This window comes from Saccopteryx leptura, chromosome X, assembly GCF_036850995.1.
Source record: "Saccopteryx leptura isolate mSacLep1 chromosome X, mSacLep1_pri_phased_curated, whole genome shotgun sequence".
In the NCBI taxonomy this organism is placed as follows: Eukaryota; Metazoa; Chordata; class Mammalia; order Chiroptera; family Emballonuridae; genus Saccopteryx; species Saccopteryx leptura.
The window spans coordinates 121,777,610-121,794,934 of record NC_089516.1 but is presented as its reverse complement, the minus strand read 5'-3'; the positions used below and the strand labels follow the sequence as shown (position 1 = coordinate 121,794,934).

The 17,325-nt window shown below is 34.9% G+C and overlaps 1 non-coding gene across 1 annotated transcript; it reads right to left on the bottom strand.

The window, feature by feature from the left end:
• Positions 1-3,344: 3,344 nt before the first annotated feature.
• On the bottom strand, positions 3,345-3,420 carry TRNAT-GGU (transfer RNA threonine (anticodon GGU)). The gene has a single exon. It is a non-coding gene; the product is annotated as a tRNA-Thr (tRNA).
• Between the last annotated feature and the right edge of the window lie 13,905 nt (positions 3,421-17,325).

The following is a 17,325-nucleotide window of genomic DNA, read 5'->3' as shown; positions in this document are numbered from 1 at the left end:
CAATGTGGGGCTGATTCCCATGACATGAGGGCTCAAAGAGGTCAGAGTTTGCAGTCTTGGGACCACTGGACCGGAGGAGTTAGGGTATGCTCTGTGGTAAGCAAAGCCTTTGGGAGGCAGAGTAATGGGGAATTCTCATGCCAATTCCTCATTAATAGAGACCCAGTATGAGAAACTACTGCAATCATTATTAAAAGGTTCTGATATAAATGTTAAAAATAAAAATAAAAAATTAAGCCATTAATTACAAATATAAGAAAGCATTTTTACTGGTTTTAGCCACAAGGAAAGGCTGCTTTAAGTTTAAAAACCTGGAACCAAGTAATGAGAGCTTTATGGCATTATCAACAAGGAGACACTATTCCTCTTTCTGTTTGGTCTGTTTGTAATTTCATCTCTTTTACTTTGCAGCCTTTGCAATCTGATTCTGAGTCCTCATGGCCTCCAGCTCATCAAGTAATGTCTGATATTGATATAGGTTGAGCAGTAACTGTTAAAAGAAGAGAAGGTTGAAGCATTATATTAATTGGTACAACTCAATTAGTATTAGAACATATAGAAGAATCACAAAGTCCTTAGAATTTTCCAGTCTTGTAATAAAGAAAAAAATCTAGAAAATGAAGAATGATTACTGATTTTCTTTGGTGTTTTGGCTATGATTCTCAGAATTATCATTTTGTTTCTTTCTTATTCTTTGCCTGGAAATTTAGATGAGGGATTCCTGATGGATCCAATTACAAAATCTGTTTGTGGCCACCAAGTTTTGATTTCTTCTCAGGAGTTTTTGATTAGTCTCATCCATCCTTAGTCTCTGTCAGAAAATGCCCTGACTAAAATCAGGCAGGCATCCTTCTAGTCTGATTGTGCCCTGAAATTCGAATTTTTGTCTGGTTTGTCTGATTCTAATTTCTGTTTGGTTTTTGTGCAATGTTTTCTAAAATGTAATTTTTAAAGCCCGGATTAAGTTCTTGCATACAAAAGTTGGAAATGCTGGCTCTTATATTGAAAAAATAGTTTCATCCATGTATTTTTGGTTTTAAAATTAGAAATTATAAGAACTGCTCATTTAAATTTAACTTAAATAGAATATAGATCCTTAAGACTTCCTAATTTGGTTAATGAATTGTAAAATGTATTCAAAATTTGAAATCAAATAATATTCAAGTATTAGGATCAATCAAAGTTATATGTTATATTTGTGTTTCTATGCTAAAAATTGTCTTGTTTGTGTGTAAAAATATGCTCAGGTCTGTAAAACAAAGGAATTAAGCAAAATTAAGTCATTTCAAGAACTTATCCCAAGCTGCTTCAGGCAGTTAACTGCTTGTCAGGTCATATCCTGCAAAAGAGGCTCTGAGGAAAGCAAGAATTTGGCTCCTCTGATGCCCTGAAATAGACTCAACAATACAAAAGACTTCTAGATATAGAAGATAATGCATCTGTTATTGCTTAGCAACATTTAGTTTTCTTCCTAGCCCACAAATGCCATGGTCACTAAGCTACAAGGCCTAGGGAAAAGTTTCTAACAAAGCCTCTAAGTTTTTTTTTTTTTTAATGGGAAGATAATGAGAATCATTTGGCCTCTGAAGAAGAAAAACATTTATCTTCTAAACAGTTAAAGGTGCAACTTTTTAAATTACAGTCTAAACTTTCTGACAAGGAGGTTTGGTATAGTATTAACCCATAAAAACCAAGATAATTATCCTCTGCCCCCCTGCTCATCCATTTGTAGATTCAGTACCTGTACCTAAAAACAAGCTAATGAACCTATTCTTACACCTTTAATGAAAGGAATAATAATGGCTAAACAAGAAAAGGATTTAAAATTCATAAGTCCAGCATTAGGAGCTTTTTCTGTCATATTCACTCTATTTGTACCTAATCCATAATTCCCCCATTATTTTTTTTATCCTCAATATGACCAAATCCTTGTCAAAACTGTTAAAGAGTTAAAAATGGCTTGCTCCCAGTATAGAGCTAACTCTCTTTATACGAAGGAACTGCTATCCTCCTTCACAGACTCTGAATGTTTTATCTCAAAAAATTTAGAGATGTTAGCTCAGACTGTTCTTTCAAAAGTGGAATAGCTACAATTTATTACTTAGTAAGAAGATCAGGCTCATATTCAAGCTAATCGGAATGCTAACACTAACCCTCCTGTTAATATTACACAAGATGAACATTTTAGACAGGGACAGTTTGCTAATTTACAATAGTGACATAGGCAAAATATAGGAGTGAGGATTTACTCTTATCTCCACAGATACAGGAGACCAGTAGATACCTTCCAGAAGATTGAAACTTTGGCATGAGTTGGAAATAAAAGAAAGGGAGATTTAACATCTTTGAACCCTCAGAAAAAGAAATAAAAGGACTAAGCCTAGAGTCAAGGGTCATTAGAGAAATAAAGATGAAAGCAACTAAAACACAAAAAGCTGAACTGCCTACTTAGGGGCAACTGAAAAACTTACCAAGTAGGCAAAAAATATTTTAATTAAGACTAACACTTCAAAAATATCCTTGACTCTGTTTCTGTCTATGTTAGCTGTTGTGTCTATAACAATAAGCAGAACTAACTATTCTTACTAAGTTTATATTCCTTCCACAAAGACTGTTAAATAGCCTGATATTGTGTTGAAATGATGTAAATCAATCTTTAGAAAAAATTCTTTAGAAATATTCTCAATCTTTCATAATTCATTATATAGGTGATATACTAATAGCTTGTGAAAATAATACTGAACATTCATTCATCCTTAAAGATGCTTCTGAAACCTTGAATCAGTATGGTTTAATCATAGCTGAAGACAAAATTCAAACATCTTGTCCTTTTAAGAGTTTAGGGCATATAATTAAAAATAAAAAAAGTATTCCTCAAAAAGTCAATTTACGAACTGACTTCTTAAAAACCTTAAATGACTTTCAAAAATTATTGGGTAATATTAATTGGTTGAGACCCTCTCTAGGAATCCCTACTTGTGCACTAATAAATTTATTTAATATTTTTCAAGGAGATTCTGATTTATTTATTTATTTATTTATTTATTTATTATTATTTTTTGTATTTTTCTGAAGCTAGAAACGGGGAGGCAGTCAGACAGACTCCTGCATGTGCCCGACCTGGATCCACCTGGCATGCCCAACAGGGGCAATGCTCTGCCCATCCGGGGCATCGCTCTGTCGCGACCAGAGCCACTCTAGAGCCTGGGGCAGAGGCCAAGGAGCCATCCCCAGCGCCCGGGCCATCTTTTGCTCCAATAGAGCCTTGGCTGCGGGAGGGGAAGAGAGAGACAGAGAGGAAGGAGAGGGGGGGTGTGGAGAAGCAGATGGACGCCTCTCCTCTGTGCCCTGGCCAGGAATCGAACCTGGGACTTCCGCACACCAGGCCGACGCTCTACCACTGAGCCAACTGGCCAGGGCCAGAGATTCTGATTTAAACAGTCTTAGACAGTTAACAGAAATGGCTAAAAAAGAGTTATCACTTATTGAAAAAAATATGCATACTACTTATTTAGATTAAATTGATACACATCAATCTATTCAGTTAATTATTTTTTCTCAGAATATTCTCCTTCCAGCATCATATGGCAAGAAAACAAGATATTAGAATGGCAATTTCTGCCACATAAGACTCAAAAGAAATTATGTACTTACTTAGAGAAAATCTGTACCTTAATTACTAAAAGTACACTTAGGATAAGACAACTAACTAGAAATAATCCAAATAAAATTATTATACTTTTAACATGTAATCAGATTTCAGACAACTGGAAGTTAAATATTGATTGGCAAATTGTGTTAGCAGATTATTTTGGTACTGTAAACAATCAGTATCCTACAGATAAAAGAATTCAATTTCTAAAAAGAACACAGTAGATTTTGCTGACTAAAGTATTGCTAATTCAAAAAGCTTCTATGCAAACAAATTAAGTATTGCTGGATATATTGGACCAGTGACAAAAGTAATAAAAACTCCATATACGTCAGCTCAAAAAGCAAAGTTATCTGCTATATTATTACTTTTTAATGACTTTTCTTGCCCTATTAACATTGTTACTGATTCACAATATGTAGAACATACAGTTAAATGTATAGAAACTGTTTACATTTCAAATGATAGCTCTGAATTGCACAAATTGTTTTAAGAGTTATAGTTTTTATTGTAGGAATTAAATTTGCCTATCTATATAACACATTCATTCTCATACAGCGTTACCAGGGCCTATAGCTACTGAATATAAAAAAAAAAATGATCAATTACTCATTGGATCAATAGAAATAGCTACTAAATTTCATCCAGAGACCCATACAAATAAAAATAGGTTTAATTCAAAACTTTAAGATAATCAGGCAAGAGGCTCAAAATATTGTTAGAAACTGTCCTCAGTGCAGTATTATAAATGCTCCTCCATTACCAGGAGGAATGAATCCTAGAGGACAACACAATAATGACCTGTGGCAAATAGATGTAACTCATATTTCTTCCTTTGGAAATTATCTTATGTACACTATTCTATTGATACTTATTCTTCCTTTTGATGGGCCACACCTTTGCCTGGAGAAAAGGTTAATTGTGTTATTCAACATCTTATAGAAGCTTTTAATGTTGTGGACATTCTTAAAGCAATTAAAACTGACAATAGTCCTGCCTGTACATCTGCTAAGTTTCAACAATTCTTAGCATTTTGGAATATTAAACATACTACTGGAATTCCACATAATCCACAGGGACAGGAAATTATTGGGTGCAGTAATTACACTCTGAAAAATATGTTACTTAAACAAAAGCGGGGAGAAAGAAGGAGATTATCCCCTAAAATTATGTTACACAAAGCTTCATTTACTTTAAATTTCTTAAATACAGGAGAGGATAATTTGACTGCTGTAGACAGACATTAGACAAAAAATAATAGTTCTAAGATTAATCAATCTGTGCATTTTAAAAATGAGCTGGATCAATGGGTACCTGGTTAGTGCAACATTGGGGAAGAGGATTTGCTTATGTTATTTCAGAATCCATTGAAGTTCTTTGAATCTCTGCCCACAGAATTAAAATAACAACATGAGTAAGAAAAATAGATTTTTTCCATATCTGCCCATTGCTGAGATGGAAATATTGAACTTCAGAAGAAGAACCTTAAAGGTGTTGCTGCTTGGTATTGAAAAGGCTAAAATACCAAGTTAGGGTTAACTTAAAATGCTGACCTTTGAGGATAAAAAGATGCTACAAGCTACTAAAAAATAACAAAATGCTACTCATCTGTTCTTAGCAATGATCACCTTGGTAACAATTCTGGTAAGTAGGGCTGAAAATTTTAGTTACTGGGCAACATCCCAAATTCTCCATTAAGTAGAGCTATTCATTGGGAATATAGTGCTGTTCCTATTTATGTTAATGACTCTAATTGGCTTCCAGGCCCTTTTTATGATAGAGATCCCTTAGTACCCTCAGAAGAAGGAATAAGATTAGAAAATTATACAACAGGAGTTGAAGGATTACCTATATGTATAGGACATGAACCACATTGTTTAAAAATAGAAGCTCAAGCTTGGCTCCCTATTGTCAAAAATAATAGTAAAAGAGAAGGAAAAAATGTTTCTTTTGTTACAAGGATATAGATTTAAAGGTAATACGTACATGAAACATGATTGATTGGAGCCCTCATGATTCTGCCTGAGTTAAAGGGCAGGGGACTGATTTAAGGTGACATAAGAACAATGATTCATTTGCAGCTGATGGTCAAGGTAATCATATTATTGTATGGCATAGAGGAGAAATGTCACCTCAAGCTCCTCATATAAAATTTGGTCCTATACAATATCATTTGTGGAAAGTAGCCATGGTATTTAAACATATGTTAGTGTGGAAAGGAAAAATCTGTAGAAATCATCCTTCTAATCATACTATGTTAACCTTTAAAAAGAATGAGACATTTTATATCTGCTTGTGTTAGATTGCCTTATATGTTTATTATTGGTGAAACCAGATGGAGAGCTGAAAATTATTCTATAACTTGCAATAACTGTGCTTTTTACACATGTATTAAGTCTTCCATTCTTTTTAATAAAAATAGTCAAAGTCTATACATTTTAGAGCCTGAACAGGAGTCTGGATTCCAGTACAGATGCACCGGATGTGGCAGGATTCCCTTTCTATGATGCTGTTACAACATCTTATTAAGTATTTGAAGTGAACCAAGAGACTAGTTGGACTGATCACCACCATCATTATGGGATTAATAGCTGTAACCACCGCAGCTGCTGTATCTGGAATTGCATTACATCAAAGCATACAGACTGTGGACTTTGTACAAAAAAGGCATGAAAATTCAGAGCAACTGTGGACTTCTCAGTGACATATAGATAGTAACATTAATGCTAAAATTAATGATTTAGAACAGACTTTGATTATGTTAGGAGATCAAATTGTTAGCCTGCTAAATCAAGCTAAAATGTGATTGGAACGTAACTACTTTTTGTATTACCCCTATTCCTTAGAATCATACTAATTTCCCTTAGGAAAATGTTAAAAAAAAAACACTTGTTAAATCATGGAAACTAAGTATGGAAATTTTAAATTTACAAAATCATACTGACACTACATTTAAGGATCAGTTGAAATTGATTGATGGAGAAAATTTACTAACTGATATTTCTGATAGAATCAGTAATTTGTATCATCTAAAACAGTTTGAGATTTTTGGAGGAATTGTAGGAGGCATTGTACTAATCATTTGCTTTGTATTTCTTTTATTATATATAGTCAAAAGAAGAGAAAATCGGTGTCAAAGCAAAATAGAGCAGCAATCTGTCATGTTATCTCTTATGCTACATAAAGTGCAAGCCAAACAAAAAATAAGGGGGATATGTAGGAAAAGACCCTGCACAAATACAATGGCAGTTAACTTCAAAGCAGGGGTTACTTGGAGACAAGAGATCTTGGAGTATGTTAGCCATAACAGGAGAGTGACCTGGGTAACTTGAATGCAAGTACGCAGTATTCTTGGAGGAATGCCTCCAAGAACCAGATGTCCTTTAAGATTGATAAGCTCTGGGACTCTGACTCTTCTTGTGTCCTTGTTCATGAAAGAAACAGTAGATGTGCAGGGTTAGGGAGGAAATGGATGGGAAAAAAGGCTTGTGTAACTTTCTAGTTTTATCTGCTGAGCTATGGCTTTTGGAACTCAATAAATATGCAGAGGCGCAGTTTCTCGGGGCTGATTCCACCTAACAGTTTCAGCCCTCTGTTATTTTACTTTCATCTGATGTGTCTTTTGCCTTGTGAGTCTGAACCCTAAAGAAATTTGTAACACATCCAGGAGTTCTGTTTGTTATAATATTTTTATTACTGCTTTAATTTTACTACTTGTAACATATCTATTCAGAATTTCTGATTCTTTTGATTCAGTTTTGGAAGATTAAATGTTTATAAAACTTTCTCTATTTTTTCCAGATTTTTCAATTTGTTGGTATACATTCTTACATTTATTTCTATTTATTTGTTATCACTTTTTTCTGTTCTTCTTTGATTTATGACTTTATTGTTTGGATACTTTTTCTTTTTTCCTTGATAAATCTGGTTAAAGGTTTGTCAATATTGTTAATATTTTTAAAACCAGCTCTTTGTTTAATTTATATACATATCAAAGTACATTTTTTTTCTCATCTGATCTTTAATATTTCCTTATTTCAGTTACTTTAAGTGTAAAGTTAAATTGTTTATTTGACATTTTTTTGTTTATTGTCACAGGCTTCTAATGCTGTGAATTTCTCTCTTAAGATTTTTTTTGCTGTGTCCCATAACTATTGGGCTATTTTGTTTTTTCTTCATTTGTTTCAAGGTATGTTTTTAATTTTTTATTGATCTCACCATTTATCCATTCATTGTTTAGTAATATGTTATTCAGCCTCCATATATGTGAGTTTTTCAGATTTTCCTTGTTTATTTTCTAATTTCATACCATTATGGTCAGGGAAGAGGCTTAATATGATTAAAATCTTTTTTAAAATGCTGAAATTTATTTTGTGTCTGAACATGTGGTCGACCCTAGAAAATGTTCCGTGTGGACTTCAAAATAATGTATAGTCTGCTGCTTTGGGATATAATCCTCTGCAGATATTAGTCAAATCCTACTGATCAAGTATGTTATTTAAGGCCACATTTTCCTCTCTGATATTCTGTCTGGAAGAAATAATTCATTGTGTCAATGAAGTGTTAAAATCCCTGACTATGACTGTATTAATGTTGATCTATCTTTATATGTCAATCAAGATTTGGTTTACATATTTAGGTGCTCTTATATTAGGTGTATATTGTTTACAAGAAATATATCCTCTTGTTGGATTAATCTTTTTTTATTCAGTAGTATCCTTCTTTGTGTCTTACTGTTGCCTTTGTTTTAAAGTCTAATTTATCTGATATAATTATCATTACCCTAGCTTCTTTTTTTCATTTTAATTTGCTAGAACTATTTTTTTCCATCCCTTTACTTTTATTCTGTGTGAATCTTTTACTTGAGGTGTATCTCCTGTGGACAGCACATATATGCATATTATTTTACTGTTTATTCAGCTACCAAATATTTTTTAATTGGAACTTTTCAGTCACTTACATTTAAAATGATTCTTAGACAGTTAATTTTAACAGGGTTACATTGGTCAACTATAGCACATAGATTTAGAGAAAACATCTCCAGATTATTTTGACATTCAATTATGTTGTATACCCATCACCCAAAGTCAAATTGTTCTCCGTCACCCTTCATTTGGTATTATTATGCCTCTCCCCTCCCACTACCCCCACCCTCTCCTCCCTTCTTCTTGCCATCAAAACCACCGCACTGTTTTCTATGCCCATGAGTATCAATTTTGTGTTCCAACTATGTATGAAATCACACAGTTCTTTTTTTTCTAATTTACTTATTTCACTCATTATAATGTTATCAAGGTCCATCCATGTTGTCATAAATGATCCTATGTCAGCATTTCTTATGGCTGAGTAGTATTCCATAGTGTATATGTACCAAATCTTCTTTATCCAGTCATCTACTGAAGGGCTTTTTGGTTGTTTCCATGTCTTGGCCAATGTGAACAATGCTGCAATGAACATGGGGCTACATGTGTCTTTACGTATCATTGTCTCTGAGTATTGGGGCTATATACCCAGTAGAGAGATTGCTCTTTCATATGGTAGTTCTATTTTTATTTATTTGAAGAACCACCATACTTTCTTCCATAATGGTTGTATTACTTTACATTCCCACCAACAGTGAATGGGGGTTCCTTTTTCTCCACAGCCTCTCCAACACTTGTTATTACCTGTCTTGTTGATAATAGCTAATATAACAGGTGTGAGGTAGTATCTCATTGTAGTTTTGATTTGCATTTCTCTAATAACTAATGAAGATGAGCATCTTTTCAAATATCTGTTGGACATTTGTATTTCTTCCTGGGAGAAGTGTCTGTTCATGTCTTCTTCCCATTTTTTTATTGGATTGTTTGTTTGTTGTTGAGTTTTATGAGTTCTTTGTATATTTTGGATATTAGGCCCTTATCTGAGCTGTTGTTTGAAAATATAATTTCCCATTTAGTTGGCTGTCTGTTTATTTTGTTGTCAGTTTCTCTTGCTGAGCAAAAACTTCTTAGTCTGATATAGTCTCATTCATTTATCTTTGCCTTCACTTCTCTTGCCTTTGGAGTCAAATTCATAAAATGCTCTTTAAAAGCAAGGTCCATGAATTTAGTACCTATATTTTCTTCTATGTAATTTATTGTTTTAGGTCTTATATTTAAGTCTTTGATCCATTTTGAATTAATTTTAGTACAAGGGGACAAACTTTAGTCAAGTTTGCTATATGTTGGGCCAAAAAAATAACATCAGCAATTTCAGAAAAATTGAAATTGTACCAAGCATATTTTCTCATCATAAAGCCTTGAAAATAGAATTCAACTGCAAAAAAAGAGGTAAAAAAAACCCCACAAAAATGTGAAAACTAAACTATACTTTTAAAAAATAAGTGGGTCAAAGACAAAATAAGCACAGAGATGAAAAGATATATACAGACAATGAAAATGACAATACGACATATTGGAATCTCTGGGATGCAGCAAAAGCAGTAATAAGAGAGAAGTTCATATCACTTTGGGCCTATATGAACAAACAAGAGAGAGCCCAAGTAAACCACTTAATTTCACACCTTATGGAACTAGAAAAAGAAGAACAAAGGCAACCCAAAACCAGCTGAAGAAAGGAAATAATAAAAATCAGAGCAGAAATAAATGAAATAGAGAACAGAAAAACTATAGAAAAAATTAATAAAACAAGGAGCTGGTTCTTTGAAAAGATCAATTTATTTTTAACAATGACACCAAGATCATTAGCAACACACAAAATAATAAATTTGAAAACCTAACTCACATGATTATATAAAAATAATTTTAAATGTTAAAAATATAAATTAGGAATTAAAAATATGAAACTCACAGCCTGACCTGTGGTGGCACAGTGGATAAAGCATCGACCTGGAAATGCTGAGGTCACCAGTTTGAAACCCTGGGCTTGCCTGGTTAAGGCACATATGGGAGTTGATGCTTCCAGCTCCTCCCCCCTTCTCTCTCTCTGTCTCTCCTCTCTCTCTCTCTCTCTCTGTCTCTGTCTCTCTCCTCTGTAAAATGAATAAATAAAAATTGAAAAAAATATGAAACTCACAGAAGAAAACACAGGTATAAATCTTCATGGTCTTTGTTTAGGCCAGGATTTTTAAAAAAATAACACCAAAATTAGAAACAATAAAAATAAATTGAATTTCACCCAAATTAAAAACATTTCTGTACCAAAGAACACTATCAGGAACACAAAAAGAAAATATATAAATGGCAGTATTTTTTTCTAATTACAGATCAAAAAATGGTATTTTTTCTAGAATATACAACAATAAAAACAAACAATGCAACTAAAAATATGCAAAGTACATAAGTGAGCATTTCTTCAAAAGAGATTTACAAATAGTCAACAATCACAGTAAAAGATGCTTCACATAATTAGTAGGCAGGGAAATGAAAATCAAAATCACAGTGAGATACTCCTTCATGTCTTCAAAAATGGTTAATTTTTGTTTAATCATGGAAATTTTACTTGTTGGCAAATATGTGTAGAAACAGAAACCATTATATATTATTCTTAGGAACATAAAAATGGTGTAGCTGCTGTAGTACAGAATTTAACATTTGCTTAGAAAGTTAAGTAAAGCCATAACCATAAGCCATAAAACATAACCGTAGCCATATGAGCCAGCATTTCAGGTTCTAGTTATATACTAAAGGGAATTGAAAACTGTATCTACCCACAAAAACTTGCATGTGAATATTTATATCAGCATTATTCTTAACAGCCAAAAGTATAAACAACCCAAATGTCCATCAACTCATTAGTAGATAAACAAAATGGCATATTTATACAATAGAATATTTTTCAGCCATAAAGGAATGAGTTACTGATACATATCCAATAAGAATGAACCTGGAAAACATTATGCTAAGTGAAAGAAGCTAGACACAAAATGCCACATATTTTACAATGCCATTTATATAAAATGTGAGTGAATTAGACCACAAATGACACTGTCTTTACCTGTGATTGAATGTTTTTTTCTCATATAAATATTTATTTTTTGTGTACCCTATAGATAATTTCTAGAGAGCTTAAATGTTTGTTGTATCATGATTTTTACCAAACTTGGTTTCTTGTTTGGAGAATCAGGTCTGAAAAACTTTTCATTCCACCATTTCGGAAACAGATCACCCTACATACATATTTTGTATTCAATTTAAATTTCAGATTAAAACTGAATTAAATAATTTAATCTTTGCTGTTTTCACATGTTCTAACTTTGATTCATAGAGAACTTTCTGTGATCAATTAAATAGAAATAACTTTTCATATATCATAATACCAAATATATGCTTTATTTAAAAAGGTAAAATAGTAGATGACGTCAGAGTAATGGCGGGGTAGGAAGCGATACCGATAAATCTCCCCCAAAACTCAACAAGATCTTCAACCAGAAACAGAAAAACCTATACTTGGAGCTTCCAGATGCTTCGCAATACACCCAAAGGTATGATTGAGTGAAAAATTGGCTAAATATATAACCAAACCCCGAAGGAAATAGGGAGTAAGAAATGCTCCGCCTTCCTCACTAACCTAAACAGGGCGGCTTTCTCTGGTAACTGTGAATATAGAAAATGAGGCGGGCAAAGGGGGTGAATACATCCAGGCCGCGACACAAACGGCCGAACCAGGCTGTGGCACGGAGATCCAAGCCAAGGAAAATCTGATCCTGTGGCAACCCGGGCAATTCAAGCTAACACTCGCGCCAAACCCAAACAAAGAAAGACAAGCGGCGCGGACATTTTACCCGGTCTCCTGGTTGATGCGCAGTTAGTGGGCGAGAGATTTCTTCCTAAGCCCCGGAAGTGAGTGCCCGTGTTGCCCCACGGAGAGGCAGGGTCAGAGGCCTTTCTGTGGGCCGAGGGCAGAGTCTCTGGGCAGCGCCAGAGCCCTGGGAAAGCCACGCATGGGAGGGAGTGAGAACTAATTCCAACGGTGGAGATTTTCCGTGCCGGAGGGTGTTTCACTCAGAGGGAATCGCGGCCGGCCTCATATCCTGGTTTGCGCGCGCAGATAAGGAGTGAGCGATTCCTCCGAGTGCCTCGGCAGTGCGCACCCGTGTTATCGCACAGAGGGGCAGAGTCAGGGGCCTTTGTGTGGGCCAAAGCGGAATCTCAGGCCGCCCCAGCGCCTTGCAAAAGCCGCGCACGGGGACGGAGCGAGACTCAATTCCAACGCTGCAACTTTTCCGTGCGGTTGGGGGTTTCACTCAGAGCGTGAGACTGCTGGCCGGATATCCTGGTCTGCGCGCGCAGCCAGTGAGTGAGAGTTTCCTCCAAGCGCCCCGGAAGTGGGCGCCCACCTGTGTTACCGGACAGAGTGGCAGAGCCAGAGGTCTTTGAATGGCCGGAAAGCCCGCCTGATTATGCTGGCAGCTCTGACTGACTGAGCCTTACCCAGAGCCCTGTGCTGAGTGGAAATAGAGTGGGGAGTTGCCAGCTCTTTGAGCCTCTTACTATCCAGGCAGAGGCAGCGGCAACCCCATAGCTGGATTATCAGGCTACTAATTGAGGAAGGAAAGACTAGGAGAAAGGCTCCAGGAACACGGACTCTCTCACTGTCGGAGCCTATAAATGCTAATAGCCTCGACTGCCAACGAGACTAAAGCACAATACATGACATTGCCATAGAGACTTATCAACTGCAAACCTCCACCTGAGTGTGGCAAAGGGGCAAAACCCGGGGTACAGAGTCACCGACCAGGAAGAGGGAGAGAAAAGAAAAAGCAAGAAGATAACCTCTCAAAATCAAGAATAATCTGCAGACTTTATAACCTATCCCATTTTATTATATTTGTTCGTTTGTTTCTCTTATCTTCATTCTTGATACTTTTTTTTTCCTCCTCCAATTTGGCCGATTAACTCTCTACCGGTCTTACTCTCTCCTCTCCTTGAACTACACTACCCATAAGTGTTACATCTCCCATTATCTTTTCTCTTCTCTTCCTTTCTCTCTATGAGGGTTGCACTCCAAAACCCTTAACTCTCTCTCTCTCTCTCTCCTTTCTTTTTTCTTCTTTTAGTGGTTCCCTCTTTTTTTTTCTCTCTCTCTCTTTCTTTTCTCCTTCTATATTAGTTTCTTCCTTTCTCCTTTACATCTCCTCTCATTCAAACCTCAATAACAAACAAATTATCTTATCTGGGACTCAAACTTATGTTTGTGGCATTTTGGGGGGTTTTTACTTCACCTTTTTAACTCACTAGCAGTGCTCCCATACCTGGCTCTCCATATTATCTAGTTCTTGTTCCACTAAATACAATAGTAATTTTTTAATTTGTCCCCCCATTTTTCCGTTTTCCTCTTAATCCTCTCATCATAACTCTTAGACAACCAACACCTAAAAGCAAATCATTTTATTCTTGACCCAAATTTTTTCCTTATTTGCTTTTTGTGGGTCCATACGCTCTTTTTTTTCTTTTTTCTTTCTTTCTTTTTTTTTTTTTTTTTTTTTTTGCCCCTTTATTACTTTTCCCCAATTCAGGCCCTCCATCACAGGCATTGTTTGTTATAATTCACAGTCCACCACAAGATTTTCTCAAGAAAGAGGAGAGAGGAGAGGAGAGGAAAAAAGGAGGGGGGGAATAATTTCCTTTTTTTTTTTTTTTTTAATTTTTTTTTTTTTATTTTTCTTTATTTCATTATTAATTTTTTTTAAAAAACAACTCTTTGATTTTTTTTTTATTATTTTTTTAAACTTTTTATTCTTTATTAAATCTCATTAATACTATCAACAAAACCACCCTCAGATGCCATTAAGGAAGAGAAAATCGAATATCATGGATACAAAAGAAAGAGAGGTAACACAGCTAGATGAGGAAAAATCTATGGAGAAAAAATTTAATATATTGGAAACCTTGGAGCTAAATGACAGAGAATTCAAGATAGAAATCCTAAAAATCCTCCGAGATATACAAGAAAACACAGAAAGGCAATTTAGGGAGCTCAGAAAACAACTCAATGAACACAAAGAATATATGTCCAAGGAAATTGAAACTATAAAAACAAATCAAACAGAGATGAAAAACTCAATTCACGAGCTGAAAAACGAAGTAACAAGCTTAGCTAATAGAACAGGTCAGATAGAAGAGAGGATTAGTGAAATAGAAGACAAGCAACTTGAGGCACAACAGAGAGAAGAAGAAAGAGACTCAAAAATTAAAAAAAATGAGATAGCCCTACAAGAATTATCTGACTCCATCAAAAAGAATAACATAAGAATAATAGGTATATCAGAGGGAGAAGAGAGAGAAAATGGAATGGAGAACATACTCAAACAAATAATAGATGAGAACTTCCCAAGCCTGTGGAAAGAATTAAAGCCTCAAGTTCAAGAAGCAAACAGAACTCCAAGTTTTCTTAACCCCAACAAACCTACTCCAAGGCATATCATAATGAAATTGACACAAACCAACAGCAAAGAAAAAATTCTCAAGGCAGCCAGGGAAAAGAAGAATACAACATATAAAGGAAGGCCCATTAGATTATCATCAGATTTCTCAGCAGAAACTCTACAAGCTAGAAGAGAGTGGACCCCAATATTTAAAGTCCTGAAAGAGAGGAACTTTCAGCCACGAATACTATACCCATCAAAGCTATCCTTCAAATATGAAGGAGAAATAAAAACATTCACAGATACAGAAAAGATGAGGGAATTTATCATCAGAAAACCCCCACTCCAGAAATTACTAAAGGGGGTTCTCCAATCAGATACAAAGAACAAAAAAAAACAGAGCCACAAGTAAAAGCTCCAAGAAGAACACAATAAAACCAAATTTAAACTGTGACAACAACAAAAAGAAAGAGGGGGAGAAGATGGAGATTAACAGTAGCAAAGGACGATGGAGTGCAAAAGTACTCACAAAATAGTTCGCTACAATGAACAGGGTAGGGACCCTTTTCATTATTCAAAGGTAACCACCATTGAAAAAACCACCACAGAAGCACATGAGATAAAAAAGATAGCAACAGTGGAAAGATGTATGGAATACAACCAAATAAAAACAAAAGATAGAAAAACAAAAGAGAAGGATCAAACAAGACACAAAACTAACAGAAAGCAATCTATAAAATGGCAATAGGGAACTCACAAGTATCAATAATTACACTAAATGTAAACGGATTAAACTCACCAATAAAAAGGCACAGAGTAGCAGAATGGATTAAAAAAGAAAATCCAACTGTATGCTGCCTACAGGAAACTCATCTAAGTAACAAGGATAAAAACAAATTCAAAGTGAAAGGCTGGAAAACAATACTCCAAGCAAATAACATCCAAAAAAAAGCAGGTGTAGCAATACTCATATCGGATAATGCTGACTACAAGACAGGAAAAGTACTCAGAGACAAAAATGGACATTTCATAATGGCTAAGGGGACACTGAATCAAGAAGACATAAAAATTCTTAATATATATGCACCAAACCAAGGAGCACCAAAATATATAAGACAGCTACTTATTGATCTTAAAACAAAAACTGACAAAAATACAATCATACTTGGAGACCTCAATACACCGCTGACGGCTCTAGATCGGTCATCCAAACAGAGAATCAACAAAGACATAGTGGCCTTAAACAAAACACTAGAGCACCTGGATATGATAGACATCTACAGGACATTTCATCCCAAAGTGACTGAGTATACATTTTTCTCCAGTGTACATGGATCATTCTCAAGAATTGACCATATGTTGGGCCACAAAAACAACATCAGCAAATTCAGAAAAATTGAAGTTGTACCAAGCATATTTTCTGATCATAAAGCCTTGAAACTAGAATTCAACTGCAAAAAAGAGGAAAAAAATCTCACAAAAATGTGGAAACTAAACAACATACTTTTAAAAAATGAATGGGTCAAAGAAGAAATAAGTGCAGAGATCAAAAGATATATACAGACTAATGAAAATGACAATACGACATATCAGAATCTATGGGATGCAGCAAAAGCAGTGATAAGAGGGAAGTTCATATCACTTCAGGCATATATGAACAAACAAGAGAGAGCCCAAGTGAACCACTTAACTTCCCACCTTAAGGAACTAGAAAAAGAAGAACAAAGACAACCCAAAACCAGCCGAAGAAAGGAGATAATAAAAATCAGAGCAGAAATAAATGAATTAGAGAACAGAAAAACTATAGAAAAAATTAATAGAACAAGGAGCTGGTTCTTTGAAAAGATCAACAAAATTGACAAACCCTTGGCAAGACTTACCAAGGAAAAAAGAGAAAGAACTCATATAAACAAAATCCAAAATGAAAGAGGAGAAATCACCACGGACACCGTAGATATACAAAGAATTATTGTAGAATACTATGAAAAACTTTATGCTACTAAATTCAACAACCTAGAAGAAATGGATAAATTCCTAGAAAAATACAACCTTCCTAGACTGAGTCAAGAAGAAGCAGAAAGCCTAAACAGACCTATCAGTAGAGAAGAAATAGAAAAAACCATTAAAAACCTCCCCAAAAATAAAAGTCCAGGCCCTGACGGCTATACCAGCAAATTTTATCAAACATTCTAAGAAGACTTGGTTCCTATTCTACTCAAAGTCTTCCAAAAAATTGAAGAAGAAGCAATACTTCCAAACACATTTTACGAAGCCAACATAACCCTCATACCAAAACCAGGCAAGGATGGCACAAAAAAAGAAAACT